Source organism: Mobula hypostoma, chromosome 1, assembly GCF_963921235.1.
Source record: "Mobula hypostoma chromosome 1, sMobHyp1.1, whole genome shotgun sequence".
NCBI classification, from domain to species: domain Eukaryota; kingdom Metazoa; phylum Chordata; class Chondrichthyes; order Myliobatiformes; family Myliobatidae; genus Mobula; species Mobula hypostoma.
Genome location: NC_086097.1, coordinates 2,141,076 through 2,148,168, shown reverse-complemented (window position 1 = coordinate 2,148,168; position 7,093 = coordinate 2,141,076).

The window sequence follows — 7,093 nt, the reverse complement described above, 5'->3', positions numbered from 1 at the left end:
CTTCTTTCAGCCTCGACTCAGTGATGCCCACAATGTCATACCTGCCGATCTGTAACTGTGATACCTTATTCCATATACTGCATGCATTCAAATATGACATCTTCAGTCCTGTATTCAACTCTCTCTTTGATTTTGTTCTCCTGCTATTCTGCAAATCATCCCACTAACTGCGATTTTGCCCTGTCATCAGCGTGTTCTTCCTGACAGTCTCAGTGTACACTGCCTCTGCTTGTATACCGACTGCCCCAGCCCCAGCCCTGCCATTCTTGTTCCCCTCCCCTGCCAAGCTGGCTTAAACCCTCCCCAGCGGTTCTAGCAAAGCTGCTGCAAGGATAATCGGAAGGCTCTACCGTGAATACTCACCATGACGTGAATGGACTACGACAAGGAAAGGGAGAGGAGGACTGAAGCGATGGAAGAAAATTATTTTATTTTGAAAATGTTCATTGATTTTATCTGACCATTTGCAAAAAGTGGTCAAAATGTCAATCTTTGTGCAATTGTAATCTAACAAATATGGAAACAATGTCAGAAACCACCTCCAAAGGAGGTTTTTTATTCATCAGTACATTGATATGGAAACGATGGAAACGCCAGTGCCCAGGAATGGAAAAGGCAGCAGAAAATGGTGGCACGGCCCACACCACCACAGGTGCAGTCCTGCCAACCATTGAACACATTTATATGGGGTTCTGCCACAGGAAAGAAGTACCCACCAGACCATACTCTCTCCTCCCTACTCCCACTGGGTAGGAAGAACAGCAGCCTTATGTCCCACACCACCAGGTTCAGGGGTAGTTGTTACCCCTGAACCAGCACTGGTAACCCCGGTCATCATACCCTGACCTGATTCTCACTGTCAAAGAGTCATTCCAACCATTCACAATAGTGTTCTATTTGCACAGCCCGTCTCCTTTCGCACATTTGTTGTTTATCAGTCTTTGATGGGTTATGTACGTTTTTCATGCAATTCCATTATATTTCTTCCTTCTTACAAATCCTGCACGAAAATGAATCTCAGGATTCTATCGGGTAACATATATATTCTTTGATAATAAATTTACTTTGAACCCGACACGAAAAGTAAAAACAAAAACCACAAATAATGGAAATCTGAAGTTCAGCAACTTTTGGAAACGTTTGACAAGTCAGGTACCGTATGGAGGATAGGAACAGCAAGTGAAGTTGTTTGCTGATCTACTCTTGGTGAGGTGTGCGACGGCCTGCCCCCCCCCCTCACTGCTCTGCCTGTGAGTTTGAGCAGCCTCCCTCTCCCTTATGGAGAATCGCCTGTGGAGGACAGTTCAGTGATTTAATGGATCTATGGACTGGACTGGACTGCGCTCTTTCTCGATTTTTTGTCTTTTATATTCTGTGTTTTTGCCCATCCTTTCTTGTTACCTACTGAGCAATTTAATTTTAATGTTGGCGCCATTTGTAAGTTTTTTTGTATGGGAGGTGGGGTTTGATGTTCTATCGGTTCACCAATTTGATTTTCAGGCGTGGAGGCGTGGGGTAGTTTGGTGATCTAGTTGCCGTTGCAATTTAAGTTTGGGGCAATTTCTCTTTGAATGACTTTCTTGGTTTCCTTTGTTTCGTGGCTGTCTAGAGACGATGAATCTCAGAGTTGTATACAGCATACGGACTTTCACAGTAAGTGAACCTTTGGAACCTCAGACAATGAAACTTGCAGAGACGTTTACAGATGGGAACATCAACAGAAGCGAGAGGAATTTTCGGCCCGTCACACCCATCCTGTCATTCTGTAAGATTATGGCTAATCATTTCCCCTCAATGTCACTTTCAGATACGGTACTGACTTCATATCCCTTGGTCTAACAATCTAATCTGAAGCTGAATCAGGTTTAATAGCACTGGCATATGTCGTGAAATTTGCTCTTGTGCTATAGCAGTACATTGCAAAACATAATAAAAAACTATAAATTACAGTAAGAAATACTGTACATGTAAAAATGGAGTTCATTGAGTAGTGTAAAAAGAGAACCAAAAGATAGTGAGGCAGTGTTGATGGGTTCATTGTCCATTCAGAAATCAGACGGTGGAGGATGAGAAGCAGCTCCTGAAATGCTGGATGTGCACCTCCAGGCTGCCGGACATCCTCCTCAGGGCAGCGACGAGAAGAGGAGAAGTCCTGGGCGATGGGGGACCTTAACGACAATGTCACCCTTTTGGGGAATCACCTTCTGAAGAGGTAATCTAACAAGCTATTGACGTTCATCACACTTTTACTCAGCAACTGAACCGCCGTTTCCTTTTTGGGGAATCATTTCCAAAGACTGAACACTTTATTCAAAAACTTTGTTACAGTATTGTTATTGAGAAACCAGCCATATATGATGAGATATTTCCCTGGCAACACTCTGCCCTGGATGAATAAGTGCATACTGAAAATTCACTGAAAAGCAGTCAGACTCTCACCTGCTAAAGGATTAGTGTCCCTAATACACTAATATTTTGGGAACTGGCCTTTGCAGTTAAGGTTCTAATAGCAGGTATGCTGACAGTCCAGTAAACATACTGGGAGCTACAGAATATATCAGCGGTCACTTGGGACATAAACATTCAGCTGTGATTGCATTAACAATGACAGATGGCAGCATATTGACTGTAATGCTAAAAAAAAATTCTAAAGCCATTGGAAGTATTTCTTTAAATCAGAATACTATCTAATCAATAAATGACAAGAGCAATAATAATGCAAACTATACTTGGCAGGAGAGCTTCTTCATCAGTGGAACACGGTGCCCAGCATCAGTTTTAAGGGAAGTAATTTATTTGCCAGAATATCTGGCGGGTCACCAATGAAACCAAGTTGAATAATGTGTTGCCTGACTACATTGAAAATGCTAATATCGTAGATAGCATGATAGAGGTTTATAAGATTAGGAAAGGCATAGATAGAGTAGACAGGCAGTATCTGTTTGCCAGGATTGAAATGTCTAACACTAAAGGAAGTAATTTCAAAGGGGACATCGAGGGGCAAGTTTTATTTACACTGGAATGCACTACCTGGGGTGGTGGTAGAGTCAGGAACATTTAAAAGATGTTTGGATAGGCACATGAATGTGAGGCGGAAGGGGTTAGTTTAGGTGATCACTCATTTAGTAGGTTCAGCACAACACTGTGGGCCGAAGGGCCTGTTCCGGTGCTGTACTGTTCAGAGTTCTATGTCCTATCAGAATTGCGTCATGTGGTGCCTGACCACACTGAAAATGCCAAAATCCAGGCAAATCTTAACAGAAAGAAAATGACAGTTCAATAATGGCTTAAGAAATAGTTTTATTTTCAGAAATTATAAACTGTGTGCCCATGAATCTTCCAATAGCCAAAGAATAATTCAGAATATTCTCTCACTGGTGTAAAGTTGACTCTAATGAAGAGACTCAATTGCCTGTTCAAGCAGAGGCTGTGAATTACTGACTTTCGTGACTTTTCCCCTCTTCCTAATTTTCCACTGTTATGGATTTCATTTTGATTTAAACATGTAATCTTATTTCACTGTGTAAAAGCAGGCCATTAAAAGATCTTATGCTAAGTTTATTTTGAAAATGAATCCATAAAATTATAAATCCAATTTGTTTGAGAGCGATTTGTAAAGTGACTTGAAGCCCTGAGTTTTGCTTGGATTTTCTTTCTGTTACATGCTAGGATTGTTCTTCGTATCTATAAATGCAGTAAATTTCATTTTTGTTACATTTGAGTGTTACTATGGATTATTTTTCATAACTATACCAATTTTCACATGCACTAAGTAATTCCAGCTCAACACAAATACATATAAACTGAATCATAGAAATGCAGGGGAGATATTTAGTAATTTTTTTGCATCTGTATTTACTCGGGAGATGGACAGAGTTTTAGAAGTAAGGCAAAGCAGTATCACCCTCTACAGTAGAGTATGGACCCTCTACAGATGACAGAGGAGGAGGTGTTTGCTGTCTTGAGGCAAATCTTAATTAATAAATCCTCAGAGCCTGACTAGGTGTTCTCTCAGACCCTATGGTAGGCAAGTCCAGAAATTGCTTGGGCCCTAGCAGTGATATTTAAATCATCCTTAGCAACAGGAGAGGTACCAGAGGATTGGAGAATAACCAACGTTCTGCTGATTAAAAAGGCTCTAAACATTAAGCAGGAAATTATAGGCCAGTGAGTCTGACATCAGTGTGGGAGGTGTTCTATGAGACCAAATATTTGGATAGATATGAAGTGATTAAGGATAGTCAGCATGGCTTCATGCATGGTTGGTCATGTCTGAATAATCTCATAGAGTTTTTTGAGGAAGTTACCAGGAAAGTGGATGTTGTCAACTTGGACTTTAGCAAGGTACTTGACAAGATCCCACATGGGAGATTGGTCAAGAAGGTTCAGTTGTTCAGCATTCAAGATGAGGTAGTAAATTGGATTAGACATTGGATTTACAGGATAAACTAGAGGTAGTAGATGGGTGCCTCTCTAACTAGAAGCCGGTGACTAGTGGAATGACCAGAGGTAGGAGATGGGTATCTCTCTAACTGGAAGCCGGTGACTAGAGGAATGCTGGGGGATCAGTGCTGGATCTGTCTATATCAATGATCTGGATGGTAATCTGGTTAACTGGATCAGCAAATTTGTGGATAACACCAAGATTGGGGGTTTAGTGGACAGTGAGGAAGGCTATCATGGCTTGTGAGGGATCTGAATCAGCTGGAAAAATGGGCTGAAAAATGGCAGATGGAACAATGCAGAGAAGCATGAACTTTTGTACTTTAGAACCATAGAACCATAGAACCATAGAAACTACAGCACAGAAACAAGCCTTTTGGCCCTTCTTGGCTGTGCCAAACCATTTTCTGCCTAGTCCCACTGACCTGCACACGGACCATATCCCTCCATACACCTCCCATCCACGTATCTGTCCAATTTATTCTTAAGTGTTAAAAAAGAACCCGCATTTACCATCTCGCCTGGCAGCTCATTCCATACTCCCACCACTCTCTGTGTGAAGAAGCCCTCCCTAATGTTCCCTTTAAACTTTTCCCTCCTCACCCTTAACCCATGTCCTCTGGTTTTTTTCTCCCCTTGCCTCAGTGGAAAAAGCCTGCTTGCATTCACTCTATCAATACCCATCATAACTTTATATACCTCTATCAAATCTCCCCTCATTCTTCTACACTCCAGGGAATAAAGTCCCAACCTATTCAACCTCTCCCTGTAACTGAGTTTCTCAAGTCCCAGCAACATCTTTGTAAACCTTCTTTGCACTCTTTCAACCTTATTTATATTCTTCCTGTAATTTGGTGACCAAAACTGAACACAATACTCCAGATTCGGCCTCACCAATGCCTTATACAACCTCATCATAACATTCTAGCTCTTATACTCAATACTTTGATTATTAAAGGCCAATGTACCAAAAGCTCTTTTTACAACCCTATCTACCTGTGACGCCACTTTTAGGGAATTTTGTATCTGTATTCCCAGATCCCTCTGTTCCACTGCACTCCTCAGTGCCTTACCATTAACCCTGTATGTTCTACCTTGGTTTGTCCTTCCAACGTGCAATACCTCACACTTGTCTGTATTAAACTCCATCTGCCATTTTTCAGCCCATTTTTCCAGCTGGTCCAAGTCCCTCTGCAGGCTCTGAAAATCTTCCTCACTGTCTACTACACCTCCAATCTTTGTATCATCAGCAAATTTGCTGATCCAGTTTACCACATTATCATCCAGATCATTGAGAGAGATGACAAATAACAATGGACCCAGCACTGATCCCTGTGGCACACCACTAGTCACAGGCCTCCACTCGGAGAAGCAATTCTCTACTACCACGCTTTGGCTTCTTCCACTGAGCCAATGTCTAATCCAATTTACCACCTCTCCATCTATACCTAGTGACTGAATTTTTCTAACTAACCTCCCATGCGGGACCTTGTCAAAGGCCTTACTGAAGTCCATGTAGACAATATCCACTGCCTTCCCTTCATCGACTTTCCTGGTAACCTCCTCGAAAAACTCCAATAGATTGGTCAAACATGACCTACCATGCACAAAGCCATGTTGACTCTCCCAAATAAGACCCTGTCTATCCAAATGCTTGTAGATTCTGTCTGTTAGTACTCCCTCCAATAACTTACCTACTACTGACGTTAAATTTACTGGCCTATAATTTCCCGGATTACTTTTTGATCCTTTTTTAAACAACGGAACAACATGAGCCACTCTCCAATCCTCCGGCACTTCACCTGTAGACAGCGACATTTTAAATATTTCTGCCAGGGCCCCCGCAATTTCAACACTAGTCTCCTTTAGTGGGATCAACCAGGGTAGGTCTTACACAGTGAATGGTCGGGCACTGAGGAGTGTGGTAGAACAGAAGGATCAGGGAATACAGATCCATCATTCATTGAAAGTGGTGTCACAGGTGGATAGGATCGTAAAGAAAGCTTGGCCTTCATAAATCAATGTACTGAGTACAGGAGTTGGGATGTTATGTTGAAGTTGTACAAGACATTGATGAGGCCTAACTTGGAGTATTGTGTGCAGATTTGATCACCTACCTACAGGAGAGATATAAACCAGGTTAACAGAGTACAAAGAAAATTTACAAGAATGTTGCCAGGTCTTGAGGACCTGAGTTATAGGAAAAGATTGACTATGTTATGTTTGTATTCCTTAAACTGTAGAAGATTGAGGGGAGATTTGATAGAGGTATACAAAATTATGAGGGGCATAGACAGGGTAAATGCAAGCAGGCTTTTTCCACTGAGGTTGGGTGGGATAACAACCAGAAGTCATGGGTTAAGGGTGAAAGGTGAAAAGTTTAAGGGGAACATGAGGGGAAAGTTCTTTACCCAGAGGGTCATGAAAGTCTAGCATTGAGCTACCAGCACAAGTGATGCATGCAAGCTCGATTTCAATGTTAAAGAGAAGTTCGTGGAATCGATATGGGTAGAGCTGCATAACACTAAGGGGCAGAAGACGCTGGTGGGAGTTGTGTACAGGCCACCTAACAGTAGTAGTGAGGTCGGAGATGGTATTAAACAGGAAATCAGAAACGTATGCAATAAAGGAACAGCAGTTATAATGGGTG